The sequence below is a fragment of the Manis javanica genome, chromosome 4 (assembly GCF_040802235.1).
Source record: "Manis javanica isolate MJ-LG chromosome 4, MJ_LKY, whole genome shotgun sequence".
In the NCBI taxonomy this organism is placed as follows: Eukaryota; Metazoa; Chordata; class Mammalia; order Pholidota; family Manidae; genus Manis; species Manis javanica.
The window spans coordinates 35,706,299-35,725,544 of NC_133159.1; the positions used below are offsets into that span (position 1 = coordinate 35,706,299).

Genomic DNA, 19,246 nt, shown 5'->3' on the forward strand with positions numbered 1-19,246 from the left:
TCAATATCACTAGTCATTAGGAATATGTAAATCAAAACCACATGAGATACTACTTCACACCCACTAGGATAGTTAAAATAATTTTTTCAAAAAAGAAAGATACCACTTCTAGGAATTTACCCTAAGAATGCAGCACTCAAGTTTGAAAAAGACAGATGCACCCCTGTTTATTGCTGCATTATTTACAATAGCCAAGATATGGAAGCAACCTAAATGTCCATCAGTAGATGAATGGATAAAGAAGATGTGGTATATATACACAATGGAATATTACTCATCCATAAGAAAAAAACAGATCCTACCATTTGCAACAACATGGATGGAGCTGGAGGGTATTATGCTCAGTGAAATAAGCCAGGCAGAGAAAGACAAGTACCAAATGATTTGACTCATATGTGGAGTATAAAGAACAAAGGAAAACTGAAGGAACAAAACAGCAGCAGAATCACAGAACCCAAGAATGGACTAACAGTTACCAAAGGGAAAGGGACTGGGGAGGATGGGTGGGAAGGGAGGGATAAGGGCGAGGAAAAAGAAAGGGGCCATTACGATTAGCATGTACAGTGGGGTGGGGGCACAGGGAGGGCTGTGCAGCACAGAGAAGACAAATAATGATTTTACAGCATCTTGCTACGCTGATGGACAGTGACTGTGAAGGGGTATGTGGGGGGGACTTTGTGAAGCGGGGGAGCCTAGTAAACATAATGTCCTTCATGTAATTGTAGATTAATGATACCAAAAAAAAAGAAAGAAAGAAAAACAGGAATGGCCACCTTACCAATATTTTTCTGGGTCTTCTACCAACTGCAACAGATGAGGATCCTGAAAAAATAAACTCTTTGAAAACAGAAGTTGAAGCAGAGAAAGGAATATTAACTCTCAACAGTGTTTTCCTTGGTCCTCTTTTGATTAGCAGACAAATAGCAATATTCATTCAAAAACCTCTTCTTTAAATTCACATCTTAGAACACAAAATTACAGTTGGTGTTGATCACCACTTTATGTGAATAAAATTTTTAATTAGTTTAAGTATTGAGTAAGTATATAATATTTTTATTTCATGTCTGGCTGTTTACATGTTTGTGTGAGTGTATATACTCTCAAAACATAATAAATACATATATATTATGTAATATAAAAAAAAGAAAGACAATAAGAGAGAGAAAGAGAAAATAACAGGTGTTGATGAGGTTGTAGAGAAATTGGAACCCTTGTACATTGTTGGTGAGATTGTAAAATGATGCAGCCACTATGGAAAACAGCTTAGTAGTAACTCAAATAGTAAAACATAGAATTACTGTATGACCCAGTAATTCCACTTCAAGGTATATACTCAAAAGAACTGAGTGAAAACAGGTACTCAAACAAATACTTTTACACAAATGTTTTTCACTGCAGTATTTACAAAAGCCAAAAGGAAACAATCCAAATGTCTATCAACAGAATAGGAACATGATCAATGTATAAACAAAATGTAGTATTAGCCACACAATAGAGTATTACTAGGCCATAAAAAGGAATCAAGTGCTGATACATGCTAGAACATGGATCAGTGTTTAAAACATGCCAAGTAAAACAAGTCACTCTTAAAGACTGTATATTGTTTAACTCCACTTATATGAATTATCCAGAATAGGCAAATCTATAGAAACAGGAAGTAGAATAGTGGTTGCTAGGGACTGAGGGAAGGATGAATGGAGAGTAACTGTTAATGAATCATCTTACAGGGTTTCTTTTTAGGATGTAAAAATATTTGAAAATTAAGACAGTAACGATGGATGGACAACCTTGTAAATATACTAAAACCTACCAAACTGTGTATTTCCTTTTTAAAGGAAAATTTTACAGTATGTTAGTTATTTCCAAATAAGCTGATATTAAAATATTTTTAATTTACATTGATACTTTGTTCTGGAATGGGACTCCACATTTTATAGTTTTCACAATACATACTAAAATATATAATAAAGTACCTCATGGGATAATTAAAGGTATTTGAGTTATCTTAAGAAACTGAAACAATCACCCACCTAGAACATCTCCTTCCAGTTACAATCCCAAACAAAACAGGAACTAGTATAAAAAAATTTTTTTAAGGAAGAGCCTTCTACTGTATCCCCACAGCAGCACTCTGAACTTGAAACATCAAACAGGTTGTCAGCCACTGTACACTGAAGGTGGACAGATTTTGCACTTCCAATATGGGGAGAGACTGGAGCCGTTATGCCATTTGATTTTACATTTTTCTCTCTTACTCAACAAATGTACACACACTCATGTCACTTTCACTTATACATATCTCAGCTCTTTCCTAAATAGATTTCACTAACACTCAAAATATTCCAACTCATTTTCCCAGAAATAATTACCCTTATCTCTGTTTTATGGTTTTAAAAAAATGAAAAAGAAAATCTTAACATTCAAAGGAAAATGTTTGAAGCTTACAAATCGTTTTAAACATAAATTCAACCTATTTTGTTTCTAAAAGCATCATTTTTCCCCAAATCAGGAAGTTAGAAAATACCTTCATCTTTTCTAAGACTTTAAGGCCAGGGATTTATAACCTCAACACTATTGACATCTTGGGTCAGATAAATCTTTGTTGTGTAGGGATGTCCTGTGCATGATAGGATTTTTGCAGCATCCCTGGCCTCTACCCACTAGATGCCAGTAGCATCCCCTGCCTAGTTATAACAACCAAAAATATCTCTAGACACTATCAAACATCCCTGGCTGGGGCAGATAGTGCTGGAGGTGGGGGTGGGGGGGGTGGCCAAAACTGCCCTCAGTTGAGAACCACTGTCCTAGCCCAACGGTCTTAATTATTTCCAACAGAGCAAATTAACTAAACTCATCATTAACCTTAAAACCTAATAAACATATTTTTGTGAAATGTGGTAGCTAAATATACCTAAAACAAAGGGTTTCTTCATTTTTTTATTTATTTCTGGAATTATTACACAACCAATTTTTAAATACATCTTTTAAAGTATTTGTATATATTCTCAAAAATAGAACTATGCTTCACTACCAATGAATTTTCATGTTCTCTACACTTTTTCCAGATGCAGAAGTACCAGCTTTTCTATCGTTCTTTTTCTTTGCTCATAATCAATAGTTAAGTAGGAATTGAAAGGGAACTTTATGTTCAAAACTCTATTCCTACCAGGCTAATCTGTAGAACAATGATAAATGAATTGCAACCTAAAATACATATTATCCAATCACCGTTTTAATCTTTTTTTGAGGTCTTAAGGGATTTAAAATCCACAGCCCAAGTTTAACCAATAAAATCACCAGGTTGGTTAGTTTAATATGGTACACCTTTGACAGTCACAATCTAAAGGAATCCAAGTTCCTTGCAAACCAACGGCTCAAACAGATATGTTTACAACTATACAACTAAATAAGATGGCTTAAGACAAGATAATTAAAAAAAATAATTTTTGGTAAAGAAAACGATGAATTATTCTATTTGTAATTCATGGGCTACTGACCCATAGAGTACAATAAGGATCATGAGGACTTTGCTAATCATGGTTTTTCATCCTTCATAAAATACAGCCTAATATAGTCTTTGCTACTCATCAAAAGTCAGGCTTCAGAATTAAATGAAGAATAGTATAAATAAACAGATAACATAACTAGGTCTATTTTTAAGGATGTATGACTAGGGGGTCCTAAATTCTAAAATTAAATTATTTTTAAAGGAATACAAACAAACCACATAAATCCACATTTCTCAATGTGAAGTCATCTATCAACCAGTGTTTCTTTCATTATCTAAGATAATTAAAAGTCCTTACGTTACTTGCATAAGTTGTATCTTCCAAACCAGAACTCAAATATTTCCTTTTATTGCTACTAATATACTTTTTATTTAACCTGACCTTTAATGCTCTGTAATCACCTGTACTTTGTAATCAAAGATAAAAACTAACCATCTCCTAGCTGTGCACTATAGACTTATTAGACCAGAGGTTGGCAAAGTTTTTCTGTAAAGGGTCAGATAGTAAATACCTTATGCTTTGAGGACCATATGGTCTCCGTTGCAACAACTCAATTCTGGCATTGTAGCACAAAAGCAGCCACAGAATATACACTAACAAATGGGTATGGATGTGTTTCAATAAAACTATATTTACAAAAATAAGTGGTAGGCTAGAGTTAGTCCAAGGGCTATAGTTTGCCAAACCCTAAATCAAACTATTACATGTCTGAAGAAATAAATAGACCTTTTCCTCTCTTTCCCAATGATAATGTTTTCACCATAAAATTAACTAATTACTTTCTAAAATACCACAAAATACAATTAACTAGCTTTCTCCTATTTCATAATAGGCATTCACAGTGGGATAACACTAGACTCTATTGCCTTTACTGAGGAATAAGAGCCAACTATGAGAATCAGAATCGAGATTTGTACTATATACACTATACAGAAAGCCTGAGCCAAGAAATTAAAATAAAGCCTTTAGGTTCAGATCCAGAACCTGTATGACCCCAGCAGAGGCAAATGTGAGACCAGTGTACTGGGACACATCCACAATTTAGAACATAAGAACTCCAAGGGAAACATCTCCCCCTGAAGATAGAGTTTCAATTTTAAAAAAATTATAATCACAGGAAAAATGAAAAATTATGAAAAAGAACCAGCAGACCAAATAGCAGCAGGATCTATACTCCAAGAGTTGCTAACTAATCTGAAAGAGACATAAGACAAACAAAAATAAACTGTAACACTCAAAAGTTATTCATCTCTATGCAAGTATTTTAGAAAATCTATAAGAAATAATAATAATCTGGTAAAATATAATTTACCATAATTGACTCAGAAGAAACAAATATCTAAATAGGCCAATTACTCTAGAAGAACAGGAAGTTTTCAAACTCCTTGTACAAGCATTTCACAGGAGAATTCTATAAAATATTTAAGGAATAACTTCAGTGTCATTTCAATTGTTCCAAAGCACAGGGGGAAAAAAAACTTCCAAGTTATTTTTATGAGGCAAGTATAACATTGCTACCAAAACCTAATAAGAAAAGCATGGAAGAAAAAACCACAGACCATTCTCACAAATAATCAAGGCAAAGACACCAAGACAAAAAGAAGTTAGCAGCACATTAAAGAATAATACATCAGGAATACAAGGATGGCTCACTATTACAAAACCTACTAATATACTAAGTATATTAATTCACTTTACTAAGAGCTCAAAAGAGAAAAATACTTGTATCATCATATCAGAGTTCTTCAGAGAAACAGAACCAGTAAGGTATTATACAGAAAGAGATTTATTATAAAGAACTGGCTCACAAGATTATGGAGGCTGAGAAGTCTCCATGTTTTATAATCAGCAAGGTAAAAACCCAAAAGAGCCAATGGTATAACTCCACTACAAGTCTGAGGGCCTGAGAACTGGAAGAGTCAATGGCATAAATTCCAGTCCAAAAACTGACAAGCTCAGGGTTCAAGAAGAGCCAATATTTCAGTTCTAATCCAAAGGCAGGAAAAGATCAATGGCCTAGTCTAAGCAGTCAGGCAGAGGCATTCCCTCTTAATCATAGGAGGGTCATCCTTTTTGTTGTATTCAGATCTTCAAATGATTGGATGAGGTCCACCCACTAGGGAGGTCAATCTACTTTATAGTCTACTAATTCAAATGTTAATCTCACGCAAAAACACTCTCACAAACACACCAAGAATAATGTTTGACCAAATATTTGAGTACTACATGGCCCAGGCAAGTTGGCATCATACCAATTAACCATCATACCAATAATTCTGAAAAGATAACAATAGAGAATATTTATAAATATATAATCTATAGTGTACAATCCAATAATAGTCATAAGCTTCTATTAATATCTACCTCACAAAATGGCCTAGAAACAAATAACACACTGATAGAAATACAAGGAGAAATCTACACATTAAGAAATATTAACAGACCTTTTTCTAAGAAATAGATCAATTAGACCAAAATAAGTAGGTCCACAGAATATTTGAATAACATAGTACAAAAACTTGGTCCAGCAAAGATACACAGAACTTTATGCAAAGACAAAACAGAGAATTCATATTTGTTTCAAATATATTTGTAGCATTCAAAAACATATGACTATGTATTAGGCCAAAAGAAAATCTAAATATACCCCAAAAGGCAAGCATCATATAGGCCATTTTCTCTGATCATGATGCACTGAAATTAGAAATTAAATACTAAACTATTACAAAAAACTCATCATGTGGAAATTTTAAAACTTCATTTTATATAATTCTTAGATTAAAAAGGATATCAAACCAAATTACATTTAGAAAAAATAAGAGTACATAAAAGCCTGTGATACGGCCAAATCAAGAGGAAACTTTAAAAGTTAAATGGATATATTAGAAAATAAGAAATATTGGGAAAAACTGAAATAAGAATAAAATTCTAGAAGCTAAAAAAAATAGATCTAATAAGAAAGTAAACAAAAGAAAGCAATGAACATAAGTAGAAAATAGTGAAGCATAACACATACACAAATAGAATGAAATCGGTAGAATCAAAGGTGATTACTTGACTGTGTGAGGCTATGCCCAGGATGGAGTTATCAACAGATCTGACAAACACATAGAATCAAACTTCCCTCAAATAGGTACAGGGGTACCATCAATGAGACTTGATAGCTATTTCTCCAGGTTCCAGAATCCTTCATTTCTTAAGCCTTCAGCTTATCTATAAAGAAAAGTTCATTTTTTTAAAGGCAAATCCTTTGAAAAGAAACCTAAAATAAGGTTTGATTTGATTTAAAAAACTGAAAGAAGACAGAAATAAACCACATTAGGGAAAGGAGATGGATATAGATAGTGATAGACAATTACTACATTAGTTACAATTAGATTTGGCTGCAAATAACAAGAGATCCAAATTTAAAGTCTTAAAATTTCTCTCTTACATAAAAGTCTAGAGGCGGCAATATAGGACCAGGAAGCCCTACTCCATAATGGCCTCAAAGACCCAAGCTTTGTCTGTTTTGTTGCTCCACTACAGATGACCTCTGTTCCCAAAGTCACCTTCCAATCCAAGATGTACACATTCAAGCTAATAGAGAAAAAGGGACAAAGAAGGGGCAAAGGAAGACTGCCAAAAGTTGTCACATGATACTTCGGCTTACACCATACTGGATAGTACTAGTCATATGGTTACACCTAGCTATAAGGAAAGCTGGGAGACAGCATCTTTGTGTCCACCTAAAAGATCTATTAATATGACAGAAGGAAAATACAGCTACTGGGAAACTTAGAAATTTCTGCCACATCGATTATGTACAGTCTTTATGCTGAGAAATCTGAAAACCTAAATAAGATTAATTGTATCTTAAGAAAATAAAATTTTTAATTTCTTTTAAAAAAAGAAGAAAATCTGAAAAGACTAACAATCAAAAAAAAAAAAAGAATGTAAAAAGGTAGTAAAAAAAAATCTAACCCTACAAGGTCCCAAACTCAGATGGTTTTACAGGATAGTTTTACTAAACCTTCAAGAAGTTCCAATGAATGTGAACTACTTCATAATATAAGGAAAAAGACTGGAAGACTTCCCAATCCCTATGAAGGCAGCATAGTTTTAAGACCAAAGCTGAAAGAGTATCATAAAAAGAAAAACTATGCAAAGCTGATCTCTCTTATGACATAAATTCTAAATAAAATGTTAGCAAATCAAATCTGGTAATATATTAAAAAGAATATCTCATTAGCAAGTACTCTTTATCCCAGGAATTCATGGTTAAGCAATATGAAATTTAGTATTCACATTTTTTACAGATGAAAGGGAAAAACTATTTCATAACCTCAACTGATATAAAAAATGTTTTTGATAACCTTCAATAATCTTTTCTGACAAGAATTCTCATTAAGAAATAGAAAGGAACCTTCCTGACCTAATGAAAGGCATATATCCCCAACATCACATTAATAAATACAAAATAAACACCCCAGGAAGACAGAACATGCTACAGCTACCTGCAATCTTTACCTGCCTCTATTTAACATCATGCTAGATCTCAATGCAATGACAGTCACACACAAAAAAAAGGGTTGCTAAAAAAAGTAAAGGAACACAGAATTACTGTTGTCCGTAAGTGGTATGACTGTCTCCTTAGAAAATCCCTGGATGTCAACTGATCAACCATTAACCAACTACTGGAATTTAAATAAGAACTTAGCAAGGATGCTAGATATAATATTAACATACATAAATCAATAGCTTTGCTATAAACCATTAATAACCAAAACTAAGAGAGATAATGGAAAACAAGAATCCATTCAGCAACACTTAATATCTAGGACTCAACACAGCGAGAAAGGTACAAGCTCTGTATTAATTAAATCATAAAACTTGACAAGAGGCTCACTTGATCAGTTAGATATGCATTCAATGAATAGAGAACCCAGATATAAACCCATGCATATATGGTGAATTAATATATGATAAAGGAGCCATGAATATACAATAGGGAAAGGACAGTCACTTAAATAACAGCTGTTGGGAAAACTGGACAGCTACATGCAAGAGAATGAAACTGAATTACTGTTGAACTCCACACACAAAAGCAAACTCAAAATAGATTAAAGACCTAAATGAAAGCATGAAACCATAAAACTCTTCGTAGAAAATGCAGGTAAAAATCTCTTGAACATAAGTATGAGCAATTTTTACTGGACACATCTCCTCAGGCAAGGGAAAATAAAAATGAAAAAGTGGGACTACATCAAACAAAAAACTTCTGTACAGCGAAGGACACCATTAGCAGAACAAAAAGGCAACCAATAGTATGGGAGAATATATTCACAAACAATTATCCACAAGGGGTTAATAACATCCAAAATACATGAAGAATTCATAGGCCTCAACACCAAAAAAAATACCCCAAATAACTCATTTAAAAAATGGACAGAGAACCTGAACAGGAATTTCACTAATTTTAAAATTCACATTTAAGAACTATTAAGAGTACCCAGTGTGACTCAGAAAAATTTTTAATTATTAAATTTTATAAAATTATATTAAAATTTAGTTATTAAATTTTCAAATAGGCAGAGAAACAAACAAATTCAGTGGAACAGAACAGTGTTTAGAAAAACAAATTTGTGTTTAAATGTTTATTTTAGTTTCTCTTTTGAATATAAAATTTAATGAGTTTAATTAAGTGAATTATACACACAAAATAAAAAATTCTAAAGAATATTATCCAGTTCCCACCACCCCTCCATAAGTAACTACTATTCTTAGTTTCTTATGTATTCTTGGTTTCTTTATGACTAAACAATCAAAATTCCTTACTTTTCTCTTTTTTAACAAAATGAAGCATAATGTACACAATACCCTGAACCTTGCTTTTTTTAAATTAAGGTATCATTGATATACAATCCTATGAAGGTTTCATATGAGCAACACTGTGGTTATAACATTCACCCATATTATCAAGTCCCCCCCACACACACCCCATTGCATCACTGTACATCAGCATAGTAAGATGCTATAGAGTCACTACTTGCCTTCTCCGTGCTATACTGCCTTCCCCATGAACCACCTACATTATGTGTTAATCATAATGTGCCTTAATCCCCTTCTCTGTCCCTCCCCACTCACCCTCCCTAAACCCCTCCCTTTGGTAACTGCCAGTAACCCCTTGGAGTCTGTGAGTCTGCTGTTTTGTTCCTTCAGTTTTGCTTTGATGTTATACCCCACAAATGAGTGAAATCATTCGGTACTTGTCCTTCTCCACCTGGCTTATTTCACTGAGCATAATATTCTCCAGCTCCATCCATGTTATTGCAAATGGTAGGATTTGTTTTCTTCTTATGGCTGAATAATATTCCATTGCATGTATAGACAACATCTTTATCCATTCATCTACTGATGGACACTTAGGTTGCTTCCATATCTTAGCTATTGTAAATAGTGCTGCAATTAAACATAGGGATGCATATGTCTTTTTGAATCAGGGATCTTGTTTTCTTCAGGTAAATTCCTAGGAGTGGAATTCCTGGGTCAAATGGTGTTTCCATTTTTAGTTTCTTGAGGAACCTCCATATTGCTTTCCACAATGGTTGAACCCATTTACATTCCCACCAACAGGGTAGGAGGGTTCCCCATTCTCTACAACCTTGCCAGCATTTGTTGTTCCATGTCTTTTGGATGTTTGGCCTTCCTAACTGGTGTGAGGTGATATCTCATTATAGTTTTAATTTGCACTTCTCTGATAATTAATGATGTGGAGCATCTTTTCATGTGCCTGTTGGCCATCTGAATTTCTTCTTTGGAGAAGTATCTGTTCTTATATTAATCAGGTTATTTGTGAACCTTGTTTTTTTTAAACTTAAATCTAGGAGACCTTTTTGTGTCAGAACTTAAGACCTTCCTTAATCCTTTTTACACTTGTAAAAATTAGATTATATAAATGTTTAAAAATTTTCTCAATCAGTCTTCTATGACTATTCAGGCTTTTATAAACATGTGCCATCACAAATATGAATAATCTTATCAACATGCTATTTAGAATGCATGCAAGTATATCTGGAGGATAATCCCCAAAAGTGGAATTGCTAGCTAAACCAAAGAGAATATACCTTTGTAATTTTCATAGCTGTTTCCCATTTCCACCTTACTCCCATTTTGGAGGTTGTACCACTTTATGTTCCCACCAACAAGATGAGAGTGCCTATTTTCCCACAGCCTCACCAAAATAATGTATTATCAAACTTACACAGATGTTTACATATAAAGGAGGTGAATGACAGCAATGCTACAAAGGACAAGAAGGAAGAACTAGGAATATTTTGTTATTATAAGGTACTTTACCTATTTAGTGGCACAGTATTATTTGAAAATGACTTGGATTAGTTGTTATATACATTGCAAGTTCTAGGGCAACCATAGAATAAAGTAAAAAAAGAAGCTCAACAGATATGCTAAGAAAGGAGAGAAAATGAAGTACATAAAATGTTCAATTAAAATGATAAAAGGCAGATGAAGTGTTAGATGAAAATAGGAACAAAGAACAAAGGCAAAAATTTTAAAAAAACAGATTTTAATTCAACTGTATCAATAATCACCTTAAATATCAATGGTCTAAATACACCAATTAAAAAGACTACTTCACCCAACAAAAGCAGGCTATAGTCTTCTCAAGTCATATGGAACATTCACCAAGATAGGCCACATTCCAAGCCATAAAACACATCTTAACAAATTTAAAAGAATAGAAATCATACAATATCTGCTCTCAGACCACAATGGAATTAAACTAGAAATCAGTAACAGAACGACAGCTGTAAAATCCCAAAATATGTGAATATTAAACAACGTAATTCTAAGTAAAATGGATTAAAGAAGAAATCTCAAGAGAAATTTTAAAATATTTTGAACTAAATGAAAATGAAAATACACCTTATCAAAATTTGTGGGATGCAGAAAAAGAAATGCTTAGAGGGAAATTTATAGCATTGAGTGTACATATTAGAAAAGAAGAGAAATACAAAATCAATAATCTAGGCTTGCACCTTAGGAAACTAGGAAAAAAAACAGCAAATTAAATCCAAAGTCATCAGAGAAAGGAATAAAAATTAGAACAGAAATCAGTAAAACTGAAACTGGAAATCAAGAGAAAATCAACAAAACTAAAAACTTGTTCTTTAAAACAATAAAATTAATAAGCCTCTAGCCAGGCTAAGAAAAAAGAGGACACAGATTACTCATATTATATATAAAAGAGGGAGTATCACTACAGATTCCATGGATACTAAAAGGATAACAAAAGAATATTATGAACAGCTCTATGTCCACAAATTTGATAACTTAGATTAAATAAACTGATTCCTGAAAAGACAAAGTCTGCCAAAACTCACATAAGAACCAATATGAATAGGCCTATATTAAGGAAATTTAATCAATAATTAATGATCTTCTAACAAAAAGGGCCATTCCCAAATGGGTTTACTGGAGAATTCTACCTAACATTTAAAAAAGAAATTATACCAATTCTCTACAATCTTTTCCAGAAGACAGAAGCACAGAGAATACTTCCTAACTCATTCTATGAGGCCAGTAGTACCCTAATACTAAAACAAAAACATTACAGGAAAAGAAAATTACAGACCAATATCTCTCATGAACATAAATTTTAAAATCCTCAACAAAATATTAACAAATTGAATGCAACAATACAAAAAATACACCATGAGCAAGTGGGATGTATGAGGGATTTATACCCAAGATATACACGGCTGGTTCAATACCTGAATATCAATTAATGTAACCCATCATATCAACCAAAAATCCAACATCATAACAAATCCATCAGATCAAGCAAAATCACATGATCTTAACATCAGATGCATAAAAAGCGCTTGACAAAATCCAACATCCACTCATGATTAAAAAAAAAACAGCAATCTAGAAATAGAGGCAATTTTCTCAACTTGATAAAGAACATTAAAAAAAAAACCCTACAGCTAAAACAAAAACAAAACCTACAGTTAGCATCATACCTAATAGTAAGAATCTCAAAGCTTTCCCACTAAGATCAGGAACAAGACAAGAAAGTCCTCTTTCACACCGCTTTTCAACATCACACTGGAAGTACTAACCAATACAATAAGACACTAAAAGAGAATAAAAGGTATACAGATTGGGAAGGAAGAAATAAAACTGTCTTTGTTTACAGATGACATAATCCTCTATATAGAAAATCCTAGAGTACCAAAAAAAAAAAAATTCTGGAACTAACAAGCAATCATAGTAAGGCTGCAGGAAACAAGGTTAATGTAAAAAAGTCAATCACATTCCTATACACCAGCAATGAACAAGAGAAATTTGAAATTAAAAATACATTACCATTTACATTAGTACCCTGCAAATGAAATATTTAGGTATAAATCTAATAAAACATGTATGAGATCTAGATGAGGAAAACTACAAAACTCTGATGAAAGGATAATGGAGAGATAGTCTACGGTCATACAGAGGAAGACTCAGTATTTGGAAGACAGGCAGTTTCTAATAACCTAACATAAGCTTATCATACAATCCAGCAATCATGCTTGTTGGTATTTACCCAAATGAACTGAAAACACGTCCACACAAAAACCTGCACATGGATGTTAATAGCAGTTTTATTCATAATTGCCAAAACTTGGAGGCAACGAAGATGACCACCAGTAGTGAGTGAATAAACTATGGTACATCCAGACAATGGAATATTATTCGGTGCTAAAAAGAAATGAGCTATCAAACCATGAAGAGCCATGGAGGAAACTTAAATATTGCTAAGTGAAAGAAGCCAATCCAAAAAGGCAACATATCATCTGATTCCAACCATATGACATTCTGGAAAAGGCAAAAACATGGAGACAGTAAAAAGATTAGTGGCTTCCAACGGTTGCGAGGAGAGAAGAATAAATAGAGCACACACAATGTTCAGAGCAATGAAACTATTCTGGATAATACTACAGTGGTGGATATATTACACATTTATCAAGACCCACAGAATATACAACACCAAAAGTGAACCCTAATGTAAACTAAGGACTTTGGGTGACAATAATGTGGTTTAATAGTTCAATATAGATTCATCAATTGTAACAAATGTACCACTGTAGCATGGGATGTTGATAGTGCAGATGCTGTGCATATGTGGGGACAGAGAGTATATGGAAACTCTGTACTTTCCACTTAATTTTGCTATGAACATAAAAATGATCTAAAAAGTAAAGTTGATTAATTTTTTAAAAAATTACTTCTAAACAACTTGGTATGGTGATAGCTGGTACCTAGAATTATCATGTATATAAATGTTAAATCACTGTGTTGTACACCTGAAACTAATGTAATACTGTGTATCAACTACCCTTCAATAAAAAAAAAAATTACTTCTACCATGTTCTGCTCTAGAACTTTGATGATTTGAATTTTCATAATTACATTTTTTCTCCATTTGGAATTTATCCTGGTATAAAGTATAAAACATGTACCCAATTGCTTTTCTATATGCCAATATCACTTGACTAATTCCTCTTTTCCTCACTAGTGTAAGATAATATAATACACACTAAATTAGTATAGTTATTTAAACCTAGTATAATATTTTAATCTATTTCCAGATTTCCTATTTTATTCCATTGGTCTATCTATTTAGATCAAAACGACATTTCAATCCACTGGCAAGAAAAAGATATTTAAAAATTTGGACAATTATCTCACCAGGAAAATTAAATGTCTATACCTCGTTTCAAATACTGTAGTAAACTCAAGATGAGTTAAACATAAAAAACTGCCTCCTACATTTCATCTTATCTAAAGACTCAGTATCTCAAAATTGCGATGTCTTAAATTACTTCTAGGTACCTGTACCACGTACATTAAAACTTACACAATGGATGTCAGTGGTTAAATAAAAGCACCAACATACAACAGTGCATCCATCTTTTAAGAAATTATGTATCACCACACTCTTAATGATAGAAAGCACAATACTGTATAAACACACAGATACAAATACACTCTGAGTTAGAAAAAGATTCTGGATAGTGATACTCTGAATATAAAAAGGATTTAGGAATGCCTTAGCCAATTTACTTCTGATATGCCTTCCTTTTTTCAAAAGTATAACATTATAAAAAGCTATGCCTGGTCAAGTCTATAAGAGCCCTTTAAGTGAAAAATAAAACAGCTAGTAAGAATTGTTATAGTTTAGTTGGCAACAGCTCCATCTTTTAATCAATGGTATCTTAAACTCAATGAAATATGTCATAAAAAGCATTAGGAAAAGTAGAGAATATTACTTTCAAAAGTTACAGTAAGAAAGTTCTCTTCAACAAAATATAAAAGCCACAAGTAATAAACATAAAAATTAGAAAGACAAAAGACAGGTAGGGAGAAAATACTTGCAATATATGTAATAAAGAATTACTACCAGAATATATAAAGAACTATTAAAAATTAACACAATAGACAATAAAACCTAAATTTAAAAAATTAACACAATAGAAAAAGACAGGTAAAAAATATAACCAAATTATATAAATGACCAATAAACATAAAAGGACCTCACTAACAATCAGAGCATACAAATTAATGAGTTACCAACCCTGGCACATATGGCCACTTGATTTTCAACAGGGTGCCAAGACCATTCAATGGGGAAAGAACAGTCTTGTCAACAAAATGGTGCTGAGAAAATTGTTTACCCACATGCTAAAGAATGAAATAAAACCCTTACCTTACACTATATACAAAAATTAACTTAAATAGATGAAAGAGCTAAATGTCAGAGCTAAAACTATAAAACTCTTAGAGGAAAACATTGGGGAAATTTTTCATGATATTGGGTTTGGCAATGATTTCTTGGATATGACACCAAAACCACAGGCAACACAGAAAAAAAACAGATAAATTTAAACTTAATCAGAATTTAAAACTTGTGCACAGCAAAAGACGCTCTCAAGGAAATGAAAGATAACCTATAGAATAGGGAAAAATATTTTCAAATCAAGTATCTGCTAAGGGACAAATACAATCCAATTCAAAAATGGGCAAAGGACCTGAATAGACCTTTCACCAAAGATACATAAAAGGCCAATAAGCACATGAAAAGATGCTCAACATCACCAGTCATTAGAGAAATGCCATTATCAAAGCCATAATGAGATATTTCACAACCACTAGGATTGCTAATATCAAAAAAAAATTTTTAATAACAAGTTTTAGTGAGAATGAGGGGATATTGGAACTCTTGTGCATCACTCGTGGGAATGCAAAATGGTGCAGCTGCTGTGAAAAATAGTATGGTGGTTCCTTAAAAAGTTAAATATAGACTAAGTGACATAAGGCAGTCACACAAAGACAAATACTGCATGATTTCATTTATATATATCTAGAATAGTCAAAATCACACAGAGAGTAGCATGGTTGTTGCCAGGAGCTGAGAACAGGCAGAAGGGGAAAGTTGTTCAATGGGTACAGCATTTCAATTTTGCAAGGTGGAAAAGTTCTGGGGATTGATTGCACAACAATGTGAATACAACTTAACTGTACACTAAAAAATGGTTAAGATAGTAAATTTTACTTATATTTTGTACACTAAAAAATGGTTAAGATAGTAAATTTTAATTATATTTATATGTATATTTTACCACAGCTGAAAAAAAATCATTAAGCACAGAATAACTGTATGACCCAGCAATTCCACCTACAGGTAAATATCCAAGAGAATTGAAAGCAGAAACTCAAACAGATACTTGTACACCAATTATAGCATATTCTGAAGACAACAACCAAAAGGTAGAAAAAAAATATTCACCAACAAATGAAAAAATAAAATATGGTATATACATACAATGGTATATTATTCACTCAGAAAAAGGAATGAAATTCTGACATATGTGGATGATCCTTGAGGACATTATGCTATGTGAAATAAGCCAGACACAAAAAGACAAATATTGTACAATTTTACTAATATGAGGTACCTGGAACAGGCAAATTCACAGAGAAAGAAAACAGAGGTTAACAGGGAATGGGGTAAAGAGAAATGGGGAGTTACTGTTTAATGGGTACAAGTTTCTGTTTGGGATGATGAAAAAGTTCTGGAAACATAACGGTGATGGTTGCACAATACTGTAAATATACATAATGACACTGAACTGTATACTTACTATGGTTAAAATGATACACTTATGTTTTATCATAATAAAAGATATAGTATATTTTACCACAAAAAAAATTAAAAACAGAGAGCGAGCATAGGAAGAAAGGAACAGGAAATGGTGAGTGGATACAATGCTATAGAGGTAAAAGAGGTATTTTGGTTCAAAAGAGAACAAACATGAGGGAGTGTAACTACAGGGTCAAAGTAAGTTTTTTCCCCCTTTAACAAATATATTTTTTTTTTAATTTTTATTTCGGTATCATTAACCTACAATTACATGAGGAACATTATGTTTACTAGACTCCCCACATCACCAAGTTCTCCCCACATACCCCATTGCAGTCATTATCCATCAGAATACTAAGATGCTGTAGAATCACTACTTGTCTTCTGTGTTGTACAGCCCTCCCTGTGCCCCCACCCCCACATTATACATGCTAATCATAATGCCCCCTTTATTTCCCCCCACTTACCCTTTGGTAACTGTTAGTCCATTCTTGGGTTCTGTGATTCTGCTGCTGTTTGGCTCCTTCAGTTTTTTCTTTGTTCTTATACTCCACATATGAGTGAAATTATTTGATACTTGTCTTTCTCCACCTGGCTTATTTCACTGAGCATAATACCCTCTTGCACCATCCTTGTTGTTGCAAATGGTAGGATTTGCTTACTTCTTATGGCTGAATAATATTCCATTGTGTATATGTACCACCTCTTCTTCATTCATTCATCTACTGAAGAACATTTAGGTTGCTTCCATTTCTTGGCTATTGTAAATAGTACGGCAATAAACATAGGGATGCATATATCTTTTTCAAACTGGGCTCCTGCATTCTTAGGGTAAATTCCTAGGAGTGGAATTCCTGGGTCAAATGGGATTTCTATTTTTTAGTTTTTTGAGGAACCTCCATACTGCTTTCCACAATGGTTGAACTAATTTACATTCCCACCAGCAGTGTAGGAGGATTCCCCTTTCTCCACAACCTCGCCAACATTTGTTGTTGTTTGTCTTCTGGATGGTCGCGATCCTTACTGGTGTGAGGTGACATCTCATTGTGGTTTTAATTTGCATTTCTCTGATGACTAGCGATGTGGAGCATCTTTTCATATGTCTGTTGGCCATCTGAATTTCTTCTTTGGAGAACTGTTCAGCTCCTCTGACCATTTTTTATTTGGATTATTTGCTTTTGTTTGTTGGGGTGCATGAGCTCTTTATATATTTTGGATGTCAACCCTTTATCGGATCTGTCATTTATGAATATATTCTCTACTGTAGGGTACCTTCTTGTTCTATTGATGGTGTCCTTTGATGTATAGAAGCTTTTCAGCTTGATATAGTCCCACTTGTTCATTTTTGCTTTTGTTTCCCTTGCCTGGGGAGATATGTTCATGAAGAAGTTGCTCATGTTTATGTCCAAGAGATTTTTGCCTATGTTTTTTTCTAGGAGTTTTATGGTTTCATGACTTACATGCAGGTCTTTGATCCATTTCGAATTTACTTTTGTGTATGGGGTTAGACAGTGATCCAGTTTCATTCTCTTACATGTAGCTGTACAGTTTTGCCAGCACCATCTGTTGAAGAGACTGTCATTTCCCCATTGTATGTCCATGGCTCCCTTATCGTACATTAATTGACCATACATGTTTGGGTTAATGTCTGGAGTCTCTATTCTGTTCCACTGGTCTGTGGCTCTGTTCTTGTGCCAGTATCAAATTGTCTTGATTACTGTGGCTTTGTAGTAGTTTGAAGTTGGGGAGCAAGATCCCCCCCCCACTTTATTCTTCCTTCTCAGGATTGCTTTGGCTATTCGGGGTCTTTGGTGTTTCCATATGAATTTTTGAACTATTTGTTCCAGTTCGTTGAAGAATGTTGTTGGTAATTTGATAGGGTTTGCATCAAATCTGTATATTGCTTTGGGCAGGATGGCCATTTTGAAGATATTAATTCTTTCTAGCCAAGAGCATGGGATGAGTTTCCATTTGCTAGTGGCCTCTTTAATTTCTCTTAAGAGTGTCTTACAGTTTTCAGGGTGTAGGTCTTTCACTTCCTTGGTTAGGTTTATTCCTAGGTATCTTATTCTTTTTAATGCAACTGTGAATGGAATTGTTTTCCTGATTTCTCTTTCTCTTAGTTCATTGTTAGTGTATAGGAAAGCCACAGATTTCTGTTGTTAATTTTGTAGCCTGCAACTTTGCTGAATTCCAATATCAGTTCTAGTAGTTTTGGAGTGGAGTCTTTAGGGTTTTTTATGTACAATATCATGTCATCTTCAAATAGTGACAGTTTAACTTCTTCTTTACCAATTTGGATTGGTTGTATTTCTTTGTTTTGTCTAATTGCCATGGCTAGGACCTCCAGTACTATGTTGAATAACAGTGGGGAGAGTGGGCATCCCTGTCTTGTTCCTGATCTCAGAGGAAAAGCTTTCAGCTTCTCACTGTTCAGTATGATGTTGGCTGTGGGTTTATCATATATGGCCTTTATTATGTTGAGGTACTTGTCCTCTATACCCATTTTGCTGAGAGTTTTTATCATGAATGGATGTTGAATTTTGTC

The 19,246-nt window shown here is 33.5% G+C and overlaps 1 protein-coding gene across 3 annotated transcripts in view; it reads right to left on the bottom strand.

Moving 5' to 3' along the window:
• The window catches only part of TESK2 (testis associated actin remodelling kinase 2), a 138,530-nt gene that overhangs the window by 93,038 nt on the left and 26,246 nt on the right, over positions 1-19,246 (bottom strand). The window contains exon 2 of one of the 3 annotated variants that reach the window (XM_073233831.1): positions 779-822. The exons of the other annotated variants lie outside the window; for them this stretch is intronic. The gene's annotated coding sequence lies outside the window, so the exon portion shown is untranslated. The remainder of the gene's footprint in view (positions 1-778; positions 823-19,246) is intronic. 3 annotated transcript variants of the gene reach the window in all.